We start from the raw sequence: 21713 nt of genomic DNA, 5'->3' as shown, positions 1-21713 counted from the left end.
GATTTTTCTAAGATTCGGCTTAGCAGTGTACAGCCCGAAACTCGAATTTTAGTTCGAGCGGTTTTTGGCTTACGTGAAATAAATGAGATTTGAAGATCTCATTAATAGGAACTCAACGGTAAAAAGACAGACGAAAACGGAGTCCGTATAAAGGAGTTACGAATTCTTCGCGGTCATTTAACAGTCTAAACGCCTCGTACTGTTAAATTTAAGATCGGTCGAGAATTAGCCGACGGAGTCAAAATGAAAGTTGTAGATATTATTTTTACCTACGCGTGGATATAAAGAACGTCAAAAACGGAGGTCGTATGTGAAAGTTACGGATTTTAGAAGTCGGAAGTGTGTTGTGCGAAAATGGGTGATGTGGCACAATCTTGGCCATTGCTTTCTCCCCAAGTCTTGCCACTAGATGGTGACATGTGGCACCAAGTTCAGCCATTTTCACCCTATAAATACCACCTCTCCCACCCTCATTTTCTTCACACCTTTCCCATTCTTTCTTCTCTTTACTCTCTCTCTAGAACCTCTCTCTAGCCCCGAAATCCCCCGAAAAGCCTAGGGAACCTCCCTAGCACGAGGCGGAAGCCCCGGAGTGCTCGAAGGCTCCGAGAAGAAGAGCTTTTCGGCTCGGAAACGCTGCTCCAAGCAAAGCCTGGTTTTCTATAAAACCCGCTGTAAGTGAGCTACGCCTACGCTATTTTTAATATAGTTTTTATTTAATTATATTAACGTTATTAAGAACATATAATAAATACTTGGGCTATTATTATGGGTTATATAAGTATTTTTTTAACGCTTATGTAATAGTAATAATAGCTAGACTATTAATTAGTCTCGGCGAATAATAGACTAAAATCTATTGGTGATAATACTAGGTTTCGTCGAAGGAAATTATTTTAAAGTAAACGAAGCGCTGTCCGAGTACCGAGTCACCACCTTCTCAGGTGAGTGCATAGTCCCTTTCATGAACATGATTTTAATACAAGTATTGATTGAAGTATTAATTATATGTTTATGTGCGAGTTAATTGATGTTGCTTGAAATTCGTGTTAAAGAACATACCTGATTATATTTGATAATTTAGGATAAAGAGTAGATCTAAATTAAATATGAGGAATATTGGGTAGTATATTCTTACGAGTACAAGTGAGTTAAACTCAGAGAATAGAAGTTAGTATATGTCACTTATCCGGGAGTATGGATTAGACATAGTCATTGTCCCTAGTCCGAGAATATGGATTAGGCATAATCATTCGTCGTTAATCCGAGAGTATGGATTAGCTATTGTCCCTAGTCCGAGAGTATGGATTAGGCATAATCATTCATCTTTAATCCGAGAGTATGGATTAGTCATTCGTCCCTAGTCCGAGAGTATGGATTTGGTAAATTCGTTCATTTCTGATCCGAGAGTATGGAGTAGGTAAAACGACTAATCTTAGGTCCGAGAGTATGGATAGCCTCGTTGCGAGGATCGACGGGGTGGGATAAGAGTTGTTTATATATATGTATGGTGAAATTGTATATTTTGTGAATTTTAAACTATATATATGGTATAACATTGTGGGATTGAAATCCCTATGTGCTCACCAGGTTTCCCAACCTGACCCACTCAGTTTATTTATATCACAGGTGTTGATATGAAGTGACATTACACTGAGAGATTTAAAGAGATGTAGACCACTAGTGTGAATAATTGTAAGTTCTGTTTATGCTTATGTTTCTGTATTAACGATGACGTCCCAAACGTTTTAAAATGAAATAAATACGTTTCTTCGAAAATGTTCTAATAACGTATTTACCATGTTTTTCTGGGAACAAATTCCGCAACCTTTTTATAAAATGAAGTACTCTGATTTTTATAAAGCATAAACAAAATCGGTCTTTTCTGGCCGTGATTTTGGGGATGTCATAGTTGGTATCAGAGCATTAGTTTAAGCGAACTAGGAATATGGATTTATTTCTAGACTTAAACTTAGAATGCTAAGCGATGATTGTGAGGTGTGAGCACTAGCTTATTTTAGGAATTATGCCTAAAATGCTTTTATGTGCTAAATACTTGTGCCTGATATGCTGTTAGTTGTTCGGATCTATGGTCTGTTGCCGACCGGATCTGGAAACCTTATGTGTTTAGGATTCTAAACGTACGACTACGATATTAGAACTAACATATAAACGTTTCGGAGTGATAAGGATTATTTAACCGTCAATCCTAAGTAAAAATCTAGATTCACCTTATTCGGTGTATAGATCAAGATGGCAAGAACCCGTAGCGGAAACGTGAATGCAAATGGGAACAGAAACCAACCCTCAGTGATTGAGCAAATACCGGTGATGGAAGCCGCCGCTGAGCCAGTCACAATGGCCGGAGTGCAAGCGATGATCCAAGCGATGTTGGATTGTCAAATGGAGGAAACTAGACGTTTGCTCCAGCAAAATCGTGAGGAAGCCACTATTCAGATCGAACAGCCCGAGTTGAACGAAGGGCAGACTGAGGACAGAAACTACAGTGGGATTGTTGGTCAAGTCAACCCACCAATAGTTCGACAAAACAACCAAGATGACGAGGTCGAGAGGAATGGATGCAAGTACAAGGATTTTCTGACTTGCAAGCCATCGACTTTCACTGGAAAGGAGGATCCGATCGGGGTCATGGATTGGATCTCAGAGATGGAGTTAGCCTTCATGACATGCGGTTGTAGAGGGAAGCTACAGACCACATTTGCAGTGCGTCAGTTTCGAGGAGGCGCTGTACGTTGGTGGAATACCTTGGGGAAGACTCTGAGCCCTAATGAGCCTCTGCAACTGACATGGGCAGAATTTCTGGTGCAATTCAAACAAAAGTACTGCTCAGCTCAAAACCTGCTTGAGCTAGAGAACCAGTTTCTAACCCTGAAGAAGGGAAGCATGTCAATCGATGAATACACCAACAACTTGACAGAGAAGATGGAGTCCGCCTTGCGTCTTGTTCCGGATGAGCTGACGAAAATCGACAAGTACGCAAAAGGACTTCCATGGGAGTACGCGGTGCCAGTGCGTCAAGCACCTACTCTAGAGGCAGCTATCTGGGCTGCCAAGTCTGTCGAAGATATGATCAAGGGAAGAGCCTCCAGCATGATGGAGGTTGGCGAGAAGAGAAAGTTTGAAGGATCTTCAAGGTCCAGCGAGAAGAGAAAATTCTCGAAGTTTGAAGAAGGAATGCAATGGTGTGACAAGTGTAGAAAGAAGCACATCGGGGAATGCTCTAAAAATACGACATGCTTTAAATGCGGGAAGACTGGTCATTACACCAGCGAATGCACAACCAAGAGAGAAGTCTGCTTTAAGTGTGGAGAAGAAGGACACTTCAAACAAGACTGCCCAAAGAGAGAAGGGGCTACAAAGCCAAATGTGCCACCAAAGCCAAAGGCAAGAGCATTTCAAATGATCCTTGACGAAGCAGATGACAATGCAAGGATTCAAGAGTGAAGGCTTGACATCCGAGGATCGAGTTATGGAGTAATCGTGTAGATAGTACCTCACGATGTAGCCCGTTAGAGGCATAGTCTAGGGTGAACTTGAACACCTATGTAATAGTTTCAAGAAATAATATAAAACCTTTGTTTTGTTATCTGATGTGTTAAGTTGTTGTATGGTTTTCTTGTATGGTGACTTGGAAAAACTGCGGGACAATACTTAGGACGAGTATGAGTAGGTGTGAATGGTAGTAGAGGCCTATACTACCGGAAGCACATGACTCACACTTGGATCGGGGAAAGTCACAAGGTTACCAAGAAGCTAGTAATTGATTTCATTTTTTTCAAGTATGTCATTACCATCGTTTCGATAATGACTAAAAAAAAGATTGTTGATTTCCGATCCTAGTGGTCATACCAAATTGAGTCCGACTACGATGAGTATGTTGCGTGGTTCAGGGAACCAAGTTCAATGTAGCGTCCGACTTAAACCAAACAATTGAAATCAAAGCGATCAATAGAAGTAACGCGTTCGTTGTTAAAGAAGTTGGTAGCCAGAAACGCTACATGTTAAAGTGTGATTATATCACATTAGAACATGAAAGAAGGCATAGTCTATTTTAGAATTTAACTCTAAGAGACCTAAGTCTAAACGTGCATCACATGATGATAGGTCATAATTTGAAGTCTAGCCTGAGGTAGAGAGCAGGTGCACGATCAAGTACTGCTTACAGTCAATAAGTCTAAGAGATAGACTTGAAGGAATAAAGAAGTTATAATTATTACCTAGGATGAAGAGATGACGTATGGAGTCATTATACGATCCTTGTTTCATTGATGATTCCGGGACGTAATCATCCTAAGGGGGAGATAATTGTAACGCCCGCAGATCCGAGCTAGTCAATTTAGAGGCAATAGGGATCAAAAATGACTTTTTGACAAAAGATTATTTAGGATGAATAGTCTTAACCAAGTTTTAGAATATGTCACAAGGTTTCTGTACATATAAAGAACGCCGAAATCCGAGTTATAACGAAGAAGTTATGGTCCGCCGAAGTTTTACGGCAAAACCGGCACGGCACCGGAAGACGTAAATAGTGAATTTATGATAGAAGACTTTTTAGCCTTAGCAATCTAAACAAAAGTCGTAGAATATGTTAAACTAAGAGCGTCGATAAAAAGAACGCCCAAATCTGACTTCGTATGAGGAAGTTATGATTTTTCTAAGATTCGGCTTAGCAGTGTAGAGCCCGAAACTCGAATTTTAGTTCGAGCGGTTTTTGGCTTACGTGAAATAAATGAGATTTGAATATCTCATTAATAGGAACTCAACGGTAAAAAGACAGACGAAAACGGAGTCCGTATAAAGGAGTTACGAATTCTTCGCGGTCATTTAACAGTCTAAACGCCTCGTACTGTTAAATTTAAGATCGGTCGAGAATTAGCCAACGGAGTCAAAATGAAAGTTGTAGATATTATTTTTACCTACGCGTGGATATAAATAACGTCAAAAACGGAGGTCATATGTGAAAGTTACGGATTTTAGAAGTCGGAAGTGTGTTGTGCGAAAATGGGTGATGTGGCACAATCTTGGCCATTGCTTTCTCCCCAAGTCTTGCCACTAGATGGTGACATGTGGCACCAAGTTCAGCCATTTTCACCCTATAAATACCACCTCTCCCACCCTCATTTTCTTCACACCTTTCCCATTCTTTCTTCTCTTTACTCTCTCTCTAGAACCTCTCTCTAGCCCCGAAATCCCCCGAAATGCCTAGGGAACCTCCCTAGCACGAGGCGGAAGCCCCGGAGTGCTCGAAGGCTCCAAGAAGAAGAGCTTTTCGGCTCGGAAACGCTGCTCCAAGCAAAGCCTGGTTTTCTATAAAACCCGCTGTAAGTGAGCTACGCCTACGCTATTTTTAATATAGTTTTTATTTAATTATATTAACATTATTAAGAACATATAATAAATACTTGGGCTATTATTATGGGTTATATAAGTATTTTTTTAACGCTTATGTAATAGTAATAATAGCTAGACTATTAATTAGTCTCGGCGAATAATAGATTAAAATCTATTGGTGATAATACTAGGTTTCGTCGAAGGAAATTATTTTAAAGTAAACGAAGCGCTGTCTGAGTACCGAGTCACCACCTTCTCAGGTGAGTGCATAGTCCCTTTCATGAACATGATTTTAATACAAGTATTGATTGAAGTATTAATTATATGTTTATGTGCGAGTTAATTGATGTTGCTTGAAATTCGTGTTAAAGAACATACCTGATTATATTTGATAATTTAGGATAAAGAGTAGACCTAAATTAAATATGAGGAATATTGGGTAGTATATTCTTACGAGTACAAGTGAGTTAAACTCAGAGAATAGAAGTTAGTATATGTCACTTATTCGGGAGTATGGATTAGACATAGTCATTGTCCCTAGTCCGAGAATATGGATTAGGCATAATCATTCGTCGTTAATCCGAGAGTATGGATTAGCTATTGTCCCTAGTCCGAGAGTATGGATTAGGCATAATCATTCATCTTTAATCCGAGAGTATGGATTAGTCATTCGTCCCTAGTCCGAGAGTATGGATTTGGTAAATTCGTTCATTTCTGATCCGAGAGTATGGAGTAGGTAAAACGACTAATCTTAGGTCCGAGAGTATGGATAGCCTCGTTGCGAGGATCGACGGGGTGGGATAAGAGTTGTTTATATATATGTATGGTGAAATTGTATATTTTGTGAATTTTAAACTATATATATGGTATAACATTGTGGGATTGAAATCCCTATGTGCTCACCAGGTTTCCCAACCTGACCCACTCAGTTTATTTATATCACAGGTGTTGATATGAAGTGACATTACACTGAGAGATTTAAAGAGATGTAGACCACTAGTGTGAATAATTGTAAGTTCTGTTTATGCTTATGTTTCTGTATTAACGATGACATCCCAAACGTTTTAAAATGAAATAAATACGTTTCTTCGAAAATGTTCTAATAACGTATTTACCATGTTTTTCTGGGAACAAATTCCGCAACCTTTTTATAAAATGAAGTACTCTGATTTTTATAAAGCATAAACAAAATCGGTCTTTTCTGGCCGTGATTTTGGGGATGTCATACTCAACCCTCTCTTGACACAAAGACCCCATTGTTGACCAAACCCTCAAAGTCAACAAAGTCAACGGTCAGACTTTGAGCCGACTTGCCAAGTGCACTTGGGTGACTCGGCGAGTCTACGCGTGTCCACTATGCCTCTAGTCCCGCATGACACGTTGAGTCTTTCCCCTGCTTGACGGGTTACACCTGGCATGAATCACAGGGCCACCCTGACTCAACTCGCCGAGTCCCGTTATGAACTCAGCGAGTTCCGCCTTGAACTCCAGTCCTCTAATTCCTTCTGACTCACTGAGTCTTTTCCCCCAACTCGGCAAGTACTCACTGAGTGAACTATGGGGAAACCCTAACCCTACTCGTCGATTCTGCTCTTGGTACTTGGCGAGTTCATGCCATGCTCGAGCTCAAATGAGCTCCTGAGGTCAGATCCGTTCCTCTAACTCATATATCTGGCCTCCTAAAGAAATAAAAACACGTAAATTTTGGATCTTGATGCCCATGCAAAGACCCAATGGCTCTATTTGAAGAAATAGCGTCAAGATGCCACCCTAAGCTGATATAACCCAATGATACCCAATAAAGATCAAGGGGCTTAGATCTCTAGACCTCTTTGGATCCAGATTCGCAGCCTCAACACAAGAAGGGACCAATTGCACTAACAATCATACTCTAAATGGGCTAGAAACCCTAACTCTCAAGGATTAACACCCAAAACTGAAGAAGGATCGAATATATACCTAAAGATGAAGTCCTTAAGCTCTGAAATCCACAGATTAGCTCCTTCTTCAGTTTCCTCTTGCCTTGGTCACCTTCTTCTTGCAAAATCACCCACACAAGGATCAAAAATGGCTTCCTATCTCTCTCAAAACGCTCACACACTCTGGGGTCTCTCTCTATCAACTGGTAGCTGCAAATGAAGGCCATAAGGGCCTTTAAATAGGTCTCAAACCCCGGAAATTAGGGTTTCGTTAAACAGCGTGGACTCGCCGAGTCCGGTCATTAACCCGGATGGAAAATCGCGACATTACTCGGCGAGTCTAAGCATCAACTCACCGAGTCCCTCCCAAAATCTCCAAAAAGGAATGAATAAATAATGTACCTGAAAATCCGGATGTTACAACATGGTTGCTTGGTGGGATGTCGATACGGTAAACCGAATTTTATTTTTTAAAATTATTTTCATTATTGTCGTTATGTTTTCGTATTGTGATATGTACACATATATATTTTTTACCCCTTCTACAGGTCCTAATGCCGATTCATTCATTCCCTAGTCACCGATTATTTGGGGAACTACGATTGTCGTCAATGGAAGTCCATCTTTATGATAGTTTGGGTAGAGGGGCATATGAAAAATTCAACTCTGATGGAACCTTTAGCAAATTTGAAGCTCGGGTGGCAGAGTATTTAGACAAGATTGACTATTGGGCCTGGAGGAACATCCCCAGGATTCCATTGAATATGCAATTCATTTTGGAAACAAATGTTCCCCAACAAAGTAGTCTGTTAGGACATTGCGGTGTTTTTGTTTGTATGTTTATGGAATAATTAGTTTCAGGTCAACCAATACGTGAACTTATTGACCCAAGGAACACAACTTTAGAGTTTTGCCAACGGATGGCAAAAATTTATTGGAGGTCGATTCTTGGTCCTATGTAGTTGGATTATATATTTGTATATGTAATTGAATGTTGGATTTGATTATTAAGTGTTTAATGTTACAGCTACGAATGAGTACACCATTAGTCTATTATTAGTTTTAATGTTATAAATAGAAAAGTTTAAACATAACAACAATTACAACAACTTAACGAGCTACTAATAACTTCAATAGTTACAACATAACAACGCCACCACCACTTGTTTTAACATTACAAGTACACTGCTTTATACATAACAACAAATACAAGAATTTAAAAATCTTACAACATGTAAACAATAATTGCCATAAACAACACCCAACTACATACCAAGGCTATCTTTAACTTCTTATTTTCTGATTGAAAGTGCTTATTAGAGTTAGCTACTTTAGCTATTACCATATATGATTGATCCTTCTCTTCATTAACCCAACTGATAAAGCCACATTTTGGTCCCTGTAAATTTAAACATTGACAATAAGAATTGTTGCCCTATAAACGTGAGGGTGTAAATATAAACGAAGTTAAGAACATGATACCATATATGGGCAAGCGTAAAATAATCTTCCTGGGTTTTTAGTTGTACCCGATATCCTAATGATACGTTCACCTCCGCAATTACAGTATGTCTTTCGCCTTATTTATTCCATCAAATAAGACTTTACACCTATTTATAGATATTTCTTATTACAGACAAGTATGTTTGACTATAAATGAACTGGTTTGACTATGAATTCAAAAAGTTGAACTATGAACTGCAGACAAGTACATTGTCTAGTCTTGTCTTGTCTTATCGATCATTGATGTTTGACTATGAAATGAATTGGTTTGACTATGAATTAAAAAAAATGAACTACGAACTGCAGGCAAGTACATTTTCTTGTCTTGTCTTGTCAATCAACGATGTTTGACTATGAAATGAACCGGTTTGACTACGAATTCAAAAGGTCGAACTATGAACTGTAGAGAAGTACATTGTCTTGTCTTGTCTTGTCGATCAGTGACGTTTGACTATGAAATGAACTGGTTTGACTATGAATTTAAAAATTTGAACTATAAAGTATGAACTGTAGAGAAACACCAACTTGTATATAATTATAATTGGATTCGTGTGATGATTTTAAAACACTTTCATTGCTTGTGAAATGAGTACTTACACTGAAAGAATCTTTTCTCAGCTACCAATATTCTTTCATAATCTCAAAGAACAAATCCTAATACCTTCATAACCATCAAGAAAACGGATAGCAATTGCTTTCAATTTTGATTTGTGGCTTTAGGTTGCGTGGTATAACATATTTATTGTATTGAGTTAATTAATACTTCTTGGTAATGCATCTCCTTTACTCTTTCCTTATCACTAATCTATGTTTGTTTTTTATGTAGATTTGTACCTTCCTTGGGTGCATGATACCGTTAATATATGTGGGTTATTTACCCCTTCTTGGCAACTATCTGACAACAATGTATTTCGCAGTGGCTTTGGATGGAAACCATGAACCCCTACTGTTAGCAATTGGTTTGGGAACCTTAGTGTGCGAAGAATTATGGGGATGGTTCATGATGAAGTTAAAAGAGTGTTTAGGTGACGATACAAAGGTTGGTTTCATAAGCAACCTATGTGATAAAATAGATTTTGCTGTTCAGAGAGTCTACCCAGATTCATATCATGGATATTGTCCTAAAGATATAGCTCGAAAAATACAAGAGTCTTTCGGACATAATGATACAGAAGTCAAAACATTGTTTTGGAAGTCATGCAATGCATATAGTGTTCATTATTTTTACTTGTGTGTGGATAGGTTGCAAAGTGCATGTAGGAAACCACCTTTCTGTACCTTGCTTAGGAGTCTAATTTTCTGGCTTGAAAATATAGCAATTTCAAAATGGGAACAAGCATTTTTCCCAAGAGTACGTTACAATGTTAAATCAATTGATGTCCCTGAAATGGTGAATATAATATCTACATCAACATGTGAGTTTCCTATAACAACGATAATAGAGTTAATCAGTACGTCGATACAATCAAAGTATGATGAACGGGCTGAAATGGCAGATAACTTTATACTTATATTTACTCTTTCTTGTATTATTATTTTAAAATTAAAAACTATTGGAGGGAGGTTGTCTAGTGGGGTGACCCCTTATGTTCAGAATAAGGTTCAAAAGCGTGTTAACAAGTCTTATAATTGGGTGGCAAGATGTTTGTATGGGGATACATTCGAAGTGGATGGCAATTTTGCCACCAACAAAGTACAATTTGAACGTAGGGAATGTAGTTGTGAGAAATGGCAAAAAAGTGGTATACCATGTGTCCACGCTATAGCATCTCTAAGAACCCGTACGTTTGAAGCCATTCACGAAATGGTTGATTATAAGTTCACTATTGTCGTGTATCGAATTACATTTGGATCTGAGTCAGTGAATTCTACACCATCACATGTGCATTGGGAAATACCAAATCATAGGGTGATCATGTTACCTCCAAAAAAAAGGTAGTTATTCATGTACCCCGTTTCCATTTTATATCCTATTATGTATTAGTTATGTATGTTCGACATTACATTTTATGTCCTGTTATGTACTAGTTATGGGTTAATGTCTTAATGAATTGATTATTGACGTGTTATCTTAACTCATTTTTAATTGTCATTAAGGAAACAACATACATTCACTACTAGAAAACAGCCCTTTAATGACGCGCAAACAATGACACGTGCTGATAGAGGACGCACATTTGTGCGTGCCCTAAAAAATAATGTCAGTTTTGCAAAATTTGAAGGATAGAGGAAACACATTTGTGTGCGCCCTAAAATTAGTGTCCAACAAAAAAAAATTAATAACACGGAGGACACCTATCCTAAAAAGTGTGTCGTGTTACCCTGTCGCTTTATAATTTTAGTCTGTGGGCATGCGTTTTCATTTTTTAATAGCCAGGGGGAAATGAAATCCAAAAAATTAAAAACCCCGCTCCTCCTTCCACAGACCACCACTATCTTACACCACCACCATGGTCATCACACCTACATCTCACCACCTGCAACCTTAAGACAACCGACCATCACTACCATTCCTACCATCCATCGCCGCCCTACCATCTTCTCCATCACCACCTCTTTCTTGTTCCATGTGAAACCCTAAAATCAGTACCAACAATTAATAGGGTTTGGATAAAAAGTTGATCTAAGAAAAATCAAAGCAAACGACTTAGAAGATGCTACTATATACTCGTACAAAGCTACTTAGTAGGTTATTTACTAAATTTTGTCTTTAATTCTAAATATATTTCCTTTGATTCTAACCCTAGTTCATTCTCTCTCTCTCTCTCTCTCTCTCTCTCTCTCTCTCTCTCTCTCTCTCTCTCTCTCCACCCCCCCCCCCCCACACACACACACACACCTACCCTTCTTTTCCATCGCAAACACACATGGATTATGAGTTCCTTATTTGTTCCTATGGGGTTCACGAAGCGTGGAAAAACGACATCAAGTTATCTATCTCCCAAAAATTAGGAATAGTAATAATGAACGTAATCACAAGCTTTGGGATCTTAAATCACAAGGATTACTTTCACGAATTTCAGCTTTTAATTCATTTAGACGTGTTGGTAGACAGTTAGTGAAACCAAAAAGCTCACAGGAGTCAAGTAATAATTATGTGGTTTCTCCATTAAATTCGTCTCCATCTTTATTTGAAAACCCAACGTTTAGTTCTCAATCTCAAGCGGCGTCTCCTGATTCTGTGAGATCAAGTTTTAGTTAATCCAATTCGATTTCTCCTGCTATTGCTTCTCTTGCGTTTCCTAAAACAAAAGGAGATGATTCCAAGAGAAAGGAGGAGAATCTTATGAAAGAAATATCGATACTGAGAGAACAGGTGGAGTATCTAACACAAAAGGCTCAGATTGTAGAAGTTGATCTCAAAAAAACATCAATACAATTGAAAGAAGCAGCCAAACAAGTTAAAGATGAAGAAGAGAAAAACAAAGCTGCAATTGTAGAAATAACATCTCTCACCACACATGTTAGTCTTAGTGAATTATTGATTGAAATATGTTGTTGACTAAGTAGTGAAATCCTATGACAGGTGGAGAATTTGACCACAAGGATAGGTTAGGGATGTTGTTGGAGATGCAAAGTGTCAGGTTCATATGCTGGAAAACCTTGTATCCAAAGGCAATTGAGCCTTTAAGGTATTTTCATACCTTTATTTTGAGTTTTGATTCTGATTATCAATTAAGAGAAATATGTGTAGATTTCATTTCAATTGCATCAATTTAAATAAACAAGATTGTACATTAGTCCCGAGTTAGGAAAATAATACATACAAATACAAGTTCCATGTCCTTTTTGTGGTGAAAAATGGCCAGGTCATGTGATAACTTAATTTTACAGTGTGAATGAAATGAAATGAAATGATTTGGCAGTGGCAGATGGGATTTGTTGAGCTTCGGCAAGTGCAGAGTCTATTTACACTTTAACTTCCGAAAATTAGAACCTCATTTCAATCATAAACATTAGCAACAGTTCTTGCATCACCACCTTTGTAACAACCATCAAACACCATCATGATCTTTTTATTTGCTTAGAAAGAGATGTGGCTTAGTTTTTGGTTCTGTTTATTGGATCTTAAAATACGCGAGTTGTTAAACGCTTGAAATATGATATTTTTTAATATGTCGTTTTTTGTGTATTTTTGTTTGTGTTGATGTAGTTATTTAAGCTTAAACGAAGATGGGAGCTACAAAGCAAATAGAGTCATGCATGAAGGAACTCTTTTATTTCCTGTAATCATTTTTTTTTATATATTGTTGAAATGTTTGATGTTTTCAGAGAACGAACAAGAATTTTTTGATAGTTTTATGATTTGGGATTTTGATATTTTTATGTTTGTAATATTTTAATCTTGTAAATTCATGAAAATATTGTTGATATTCAGTTTGATGCGTTGATGCTGTGATATAATAAAATGAGAAAATATTGTTGATATTCAGTTTGATGTGTTGATAAAATAAAAAATTATCAAGAGTAGATGGAGTTAATTAACACAACTGTCTACAATTGTCATGATATATTCATCGAATGCCAATTAGATTCATATTTGATAATTAACTCAAACAAAGAAATTTGTTTTATTAAATATAACAATAAAAAAATCAATCATTTTATATAGTTTAGATAGTATAGTATATTAAGTATCTTCTTTCAACGAAGAAGAAAAATAAAATAGTAAATAGAAACAATGAGGCAACTGCATGTCATCAAACGGAGGAATAAATAATATGATAACTCATTAATTCACTTTGAATGTAAAATTAAAATTTAAATAAAATAGTAAATAAAAACAATAAGACATCTGCATGCCATCAAACGGAGGAATACATAATGATAATTCATTAAATAACTTTGAATGCAAGCGATGATAATATTTGGATGCTAAACTCTTTATTAAAAAAGTAACACGAGAACCTACAATTTTTTTAATAATAATATTGCAAGATCAATACTATCATGGTATCTTAGTTTTGTGTATTTTGTTTAGATATATAATGGTAAAAATATAAAAATGATTTATGAAGTTAAATTTATTTTATTTTATTGTGTAATGAATGGAGATCATATTAAAAAATGTTAAGAAAAGATATTTTTTGTCGTACAATAAATAAATAATTACAAGTCTTCTGACTAATTGTTTTCGGTTATTAGAGTAAAATTTTATGATAAAAGAAACTTTAATAATAATTTTTTATGTTAAAAAAAGTTTAACTATTTCATGATAACCATTTTTATATGTATATGTTTATGTAACTCGATCTTAAAACAAACGTAAAACCCTTTTTTGTTGGGCTGATTTAGATTTTACTATTTATTATTTATTATAAATATTTTTTTTTATCACAAATAATTTAGTATAAAATGATTTTTCTTATCAATTTACAACTATATTAAACTAATAATACCTTTATTCCATGATATAGTATTTGTGATCAAGACTTAAGAGTGAATTTGTTTATAAAGTTAAACAACAGTATTTCAATGATACTAACACACGATAGTTTTGATTTATTTATTTATTTATTAATTTTATTTTTGTGATACATTAGATAGCGAGTTAACAATAAAATTGTTCTCTAACTTTTTTTGTTGTTATACATAAACATGTACCAAATTTTATTCAAAACATATAACCACAATGAAAATAAACCGCATTTTAAATGTAGTGTGGTACGTTGTATTAAGGGTTGACCATGTGTCTCTCGCCTACAAAATTATGGTCACTAATTTGTGAATAATGTTAGGAAGGAAACAATCAAAGAAAAAATGGTAACTAAAAGTAATTTAAAATAAAAGTTGTCATATATGCAAAAACAATAATTTTGTAAGGATTTAAAGAAAAACATATTAGAGTAGCCGGTATGGGACCAACGAGATTCAACATATCCGACGTGGAACGTGCACAACGGCTGCATAACGGGGGGAACACCGCCCCCCTGCTCGTTGCAACTCGTTGAGGAGGCATCTCGTTGGCGTTGCGACGGGAAGAAACGGATATATTGTGACCGTTTGATGCAACGGTTTAAAAAAAAATTAATTATTAAAAAAACCAATTTATTATCCTATAAATACCTCTTATTTTTTTTTTTTAAATTTTCACACTTTCTCTTCTCTACATACTTTCAATTATCTTCAAAAAAAAATATGGATCCTTTCGACTCGTCCGATGATTCAGATGACGATGTTTTCTTTAGGATGATGTATCATTATTACACTACCGACTTGCTACAACCAGACCCAGCCCCGCTACTAACAAGACATGCGATGTTAAACAGAAATCACGAGGAAGGACACGAACATCTATATCGCGATTACTTTGCGGATAATTGTGTATATGGGGCGAAGGACTTCAAAAGAAGATTTCGTTTGAGTAGGAATGTGTTTTTACGAATCGCCAACGCCTTGGAAAGCCGGTATCATTTCTTTACTTTATTTTTATACAAAATAAATGAAAATGTACTACATGTTTCTTTAATTTTACAACATATGCAATATATTTTTAAACTGTAGTTAATTTATGTTTAGGTACGAATTTTTTCAATTAATATATGATGCTAGAGGTAGACGCGGGTTTACAACGTTGCAGAAATGTGCTGCGGCCATTCGTTTGATGGCTATGGGGGAGTCACCCGACACCATGGACGACTATATGAGAATGTCCGAAAGAACCGCAAGAGAGGGTTTGTATACATTGTCAATGGGTGTTGTTGAAACTTTTGGTGACGTGTATTTGCGGAAACCTTCGTTGCATGATTTGCAAGAATTGTATGCGGCGCATGAAGAACGTCATGGGTTTCCCGGAATGATCGGAAGCATTGATTGCACACACTGGAAATGGAAAAATTGTCCGGTAGCATGGAAAGGGCAATACGCAAGTGGTCATCACGGATCACCTTCTTTGGTGTTAGAGGCTGTCGCTTCTCAAGATTTATGGATTTGGCATGCGTTTTTTGGGGTTGCGGGTTCCAACAATGACGTCAACGTTCTTGATCAGTCGCCAATATTCGACGATCTTTTGAATGGAAAAGCCCCGGATGCTCCTTTCACGGTGAATGGAAACGAATACAAATATGGGTATTACCTTACAGATGGAATATATCCTCAGTATTCCACATTCGTGAAGGCATTCCGCCACCCGGTTGAAGAACGAGACAAATTTTTTAAGAGAAGACAAGAAGGAGCACGTAAGGATGTGGAACGTGCTTTTGGGGTGCTGAAGGCGAAGTGGCATATAGTCGAACATGCAGCACGACCATTGGATTTAGAAACTTTACGATATATCATGTATGCGTATATCATAATGCATAACATGGTAGTAGAAGATAAATGACGAAATATTGCACAATATATCCCAACGGAGCCCAAACACGTTCAGTTTCAACCAGGAACAACAGATTATTTGCATCGCGTTGTTGACATTCAGGACGCAAATAAACACAGACAACTTCGAGAGGATTTAGCGGATCATATCTTCTATGGTAACAATAACGATAACGAATAGCGTTGTATTTTTTTTTTTTTTTTTTGAATTTGGATGTTATTTCTTTTTTTTTTGTTTTTGTTTTTGATATTATGTGTAATTTAGTCTTTATGTTAATTTTAATTTTTAGAGAATTTTAATTGTTTTTTATACTTTTTAAACATTATGTTTTATTTATTTTTAATTTAAAAAATACTTCTCTAAATTTTAAAAAAAATCGAAATAAATAAAATAAATTATAAAATGAAAAAAAAGTTGGTGTCATAACAAGATATAACGTGTTGCCCATTTCCTCACTTGGTGTTATAACACCATTGATGATGTGGCATGTGATGTGGCACCAAAATGGTGTTGCATCTAGTTGCCCACACCTTATGGTCTTAGAAAATATAAAAAAGTATTTTGAGAGTTTCAAAAAAAGAATACAAAAGGTTATTAGGTTCCCCATTAAATAATGATACATAATAATGAGTTTAAATTAAAAAAAAAAAACAGTATTCTAAAAACTGTAATAAATTTATAAATAAATAATAAACAGTTTTTGGTTAAAAGATTATCTATTAATTACTTTACATTTATTTTTTTTAAGTATTAGTCACCTAATATTGTAAAAGGAAAAGCATTTTATATTTTTGAAAAGCACTAATAATTAGTAGCTGAATTTGATACGAATTGCAAAAGACTAAATTACACGAGTCGTCCTTATGATTTAGGGTAATATGTGCGTTTGGTCCAAAAACATTTTTTAACTATTATTTATATTAATAGAAATGATTGTTACCGATACGTCAAATTTTTAGTAAAAACAAATATTTGTTAGATGGTATTATAGAAATGGTGTAAGCATTTATATGAAAGTTGAATTCTCAGACTAAATTATAGAAATTAATCGAAGTAAAATTTTTCAACATAAAAATAAAAATTAGAATATCTTTTCAACTAAAAAAACGAAACTCGATCATACAAACCAAAGTCAAAAATATTTCAGCCTAAAAATACGTAACCAAAACATAAAAATCAAAACTAAATGATTTTTCAACAAAAAAACCAATCTTTTGCGGTTTGTTATGAATATTGTTGTCTGTTATAAGAAATGAAAAAAATTATAAATTTTGATATATTATATTTTCAATAAATATAAATACTAAATAATTAAAACAAAATACGATAATTGTCACAATAGTATATTTTGAAGTTTTATAAAAACAATAATTGGTTTTTAACAAAATTGAAAATTAAATGTTTAAACTAGAAAAATAATAAAATATAATGGATTAAATGTTTATTACAATATATTCTTCAAGAAGACCACAACCTAACATCACCGTAATGATTTTATTTGCGAACATTTTTCTGTTTACGTAAATCAATATTCTCGCATGGAAAAACCAATCCATGTAAGAAAATTTATCGGAAGCAACTATTTGTCACCGCCGCATCGCGCAGATATCCTGCTAGTATATATATATATATATATATATATATATATATATATATATATATATATATATATATATATATATATATATATATATATATGTATATATATTAGGGTGTGCAAAAAACCACACAAACTGCCCGCACCGCACCAAACCGCACCGTATAATGCGGTTTAGAATTTCGTGGTGCGGTTTGCGGTTCATCATTTTATCAAACTGCACTATGCGGTGTGGTTTGTGGTTTATATTTATAAAACCGTAGTTCAAACCGCACCGCACCACTTGTTTGTAATATATATATATATATATATATATATATATATATATATATATATATATATATATATATATATATATATATACACTTTGTTATAACTTTAAATCACTATTTATAAACGATATATACAAATATATTTCTTACAATAACCAAATATCTATATCGTAAGATTAAATCACTATTAGATCAAGATCCCACGGTTTACAAGAATATATAGCAACTATAACGGCAATATAAAACAATAACAATGATGCTTACAAAACCATAGTAGTATGATTCACAATTTATTAAAAACGATTTAATTTGAAATTTGTATTTGTTTTTTTTTAAATAAAAGCAATCAATTTTTTTAAACGGGTCGGGTTTTTGGTTTTTTAATAGATTTAATGTTGAGCAACTAATCAAACCGCACAAATCATAACCAAACCGTATAAACCGTCTGCATCAAACCACACCGCAAAACGCGGTTTTAAACATCTGTTGTGTGGTTTGTGGTTTCCAAAATATTCAAACTGTATATGCGGTGCGATTTGCGGTTTTGACTTAAAACTGCATCAAACAGCACCACGCACACCCGTAATATATATATATATATATATATATATATATATATATATATATATATATATATATATATATATATATATATATATATATATATATATATAAAAGGTTAGATATAGAACTAAAAACTAAAACTGCAGAAAACCTTAAAAAAAACCTAATTAATCATGATATAATCATTAATCTTCTTCCTAAAGTCATGAAAATATACTTTTTTCTTAGCTACTGTGTGGATACATAAAACAAAAACACCTGCATGTCATGTTCAAAGTTATAAAAGATAATACAAAACTTAGTGATTGTTATTTCAATGTCCGAAAAACTAATACGATTGCATTAAAATAAAATAAAAATCACTTAATTGATAAAATGGTTTTGCAACATTACTAGTTTTGAAAAAGAAAATGTTAATTTTAACTTTTTGTGGAAATCTTCTTCGGTGGATTTTATAAAATGCATAAGTCGATTGATATTTTATTTAATTTGTATGTTTTTAGGAAAATAAAGGAGAGAAATGTTAAAATTGATGGTTGTTTATTTAAAACTCTCGTCATTTCAATTGGTTCTATATCTAAACTTATATATCTAAGCCATATATATATATATATATATATATATATATATATATATATATATATATATATATATATATATATTTGCTTATGTAGTGCGGTATACACACAAACGAAGAATGGGTTGTGGAGTGTGGACATTTGGTAAATGGTTTGGGCTTGCTTATTTCTTTGGGTTATTGAAATATTAAGTTGGTTTAATCGTTTGGGCTTATATATTTTATAAGTTTTGTGCACCAATGCACCATATTTATTTACGTTGATCTAATAGTAGTTGCACAGTAGTTTTTGTATGGGTTATTGAAATAAACTAAAGTGGTTTCAACTTTTATAAAATTTGTGCTTATATTTTATAACTTTGTGCACCAATGCACCATATTTATTTTTATTGGTTCTCATAGTAGTTTTATAATAATTTTTGTAGTTGAAGAATAGTATAAAAGAAAATTTATTTTACTCTTTGGAGACGAAATCGAGTAGTAACTCACGACACCTCCAGTTCCATCACTACCACCGAATGAAAGTTAAGGAAGGTGGGGCTACAGACATCGCAGGGCATAAAAAAAACCAATGGAAAATATATCCATGGCCGATAGTAGGGGGTTGGGGTGGGGGAAGAGGGCAAGAGGGGTTTGTGCACTAGGCCTATTATTTTTAAACGGGTCATTTTTTTCAGGGATAATGACTTGGGAGGGTAATAAGGTTTCCAGCTTATCCGTATTAGGTCACTAATGTTTTTTTTGTGCGTATTAGACCAATATGGTTGTTATTACCGTTTAGAAATAGTCTTTTTACCGGTTTTAATGGGTAAAAATGACTATTTCTAAACGGTAATAACAACCATATTGGTCTAATACGCACAATAAAACCTTAGTGACATAATACGGACAAACTGGAAACCTTATTACCCTCCTAAGTCATTAACCCTATTTTTAAAGACATTGAGAATATATGACCATCAACAGTAAACTACTTCGTTTAGAACTCGCATCGTTCCATATAACCTGCTACTCCTCTATATGGTGAAGCTCTTCATCTACAGTCGTCCCTTTGGGGACATCCGATAAAATTGGAACGATACAGAGAAGCTTAGCATGGCCCCTGCGCAAGGATGACACACACAAATCAAGAAATGGTCCAAAATTTTTTTTAACCCTAATTCCCTTTTCAAATGCTAATAGAGTTCAATTGCAATTCTTACGTTTCAGTAGTTCATTTACTGAAGTCATAATCAGACAACATGTGGATTCTATGATCAGATTGATCTTCTTGTTGATGTCTTCAACCATTTGTGGTAAGTAAGAGTGATCTTTCTTTCTATAAAGTCTCCTTTAAGTTTTTTACTTTTCATATCATTAAGTTTCATGCTTTATAAACTTCCATTTATGTATTGTATATAATTTGTATGTGTTTGTTTATGTGCTGATTTTGATTAATTTTGCAACTTCAATTTCTTAGTTCATGTTGTGGTTTTGCTTTTTATAAAATAATTGATATTAGGCATCATCTGCAAGTCCATGTTGGTTTTACATTTCCATTCATTATCAAATGTAGACATTGATGGGAGGTATCAAAGTGATATTTTGTTTTTGTACATATGGATGTGTTCATGTAAACATTTAAATGACAAAAAAGAAGTTATTGATAAAATGTTGCATATTTATGTAATGAAGATCATCAATCATATGAGTTTCTGGACTTAGAAGTTCTGGAAGGGTTGTGAGATAAGTTTAAATGGAAGCAACTATTTTCAGTCAAAAAAATCAGTCACATTGATTAGTAAGCATGTTTTCTAAATAATTAGGGTTAATGACTTAGGAGGGTAATAAGGTTTCCAGTTTGTCCGTATTAGGTCACTAAGGTTTTTTATGCGCATTAAACCAATATGGTTTCTATTACCGTTTAGAAATAGTCATTTTTACCCATTAAAACCGGTAAAAGGACTATTTCTAAACGGTAATAACAACCATATTGGTCTAATACGCACAAAAAAAACTTAGTGACCTAATACGGACAAGCTGGAAACCTTATTACCCTCCCAAGTCATTCTCCCTTTTTTTTCAACTATATTCAACTTCATCCCCAAAAGATACTTCTACAATTACCCTTTCTATACATATGCTTTTTACATACCCTCTTCAACTTTTTGTTCCTCGACTCTGGTTAATATGTAAAGCTAAACCCTCTTTGTATTATCTATTTTTATTTGCTTAATCATGATATTCGTCAGTTCAATTTCTTGAACTCAAAACTCTCTTTGTATGATGTCTTTTGTTATTACAAATTGATTACTTTTGTGAATCCTCACTTTTTTTTTTATCGGAAAATACAAATATATACTAAACTACTTCTAAATTATTTCACCTATGTACATAGTGGGACTTGAACCTTTGACCTCAAGAAGAGAGGGAAACACCGTATATCACTGATTGAAAAACTTTATAAATGGGTAATATTGATCGTTTATATGCTTTTCTGCAAGGTGTTTGATATAAATGGATGCTTGCGGGTGGTTCAAGAGGTAGGTGTTTGATTTAAATAGGTGCTCGCGGGTGTTTCAAGAGGTTAATCAATATGAAAAGAAAGAAAAAAAAAATAAGACCCAAGAAAATC

General features: G+C 34.6%; 1 non-coding gene across 1 annotated transcript; it reads left to right on the top strand.

Annotated features, from left to right (window-relative positions):
• The first annotated feature begins 20144 nt into the window (after window positions 1–20144).
• LOC145044387 (U6 spliceosomal RNA) lies at window positions 20145–20247 on the top strand. The gene has a single exon (XR_013681341.1). It is a non-coding gene; the product is annotated as a U6 spliceosomal RNA (small nuclear RNA).
• Window positions 20248–21713: the final 1466 nt, after the last annotated feature.

The sequence above is a fragment of the Lactuca saligna genome, chromosome 4 (assembly GCF_052625555.1).
Source record: "Lactuca saligna cultivar CGN05327 chromosome 4, ASM5262555v1, whole genome shotgun sequence".
In the NCBI taxonomy this organism is placed as follows: Eukaryota; Viridiplantae; Streptophyta; class Magnoliopsida; order Asterales; family Asteraceae; genus Lactuca; species Lactuca saligna.
The sequence above is the reverse complement of the archived record's forward strand: the minus strand, read 5'-3'. Positions and strand labels throughout refer to the sequence as shown.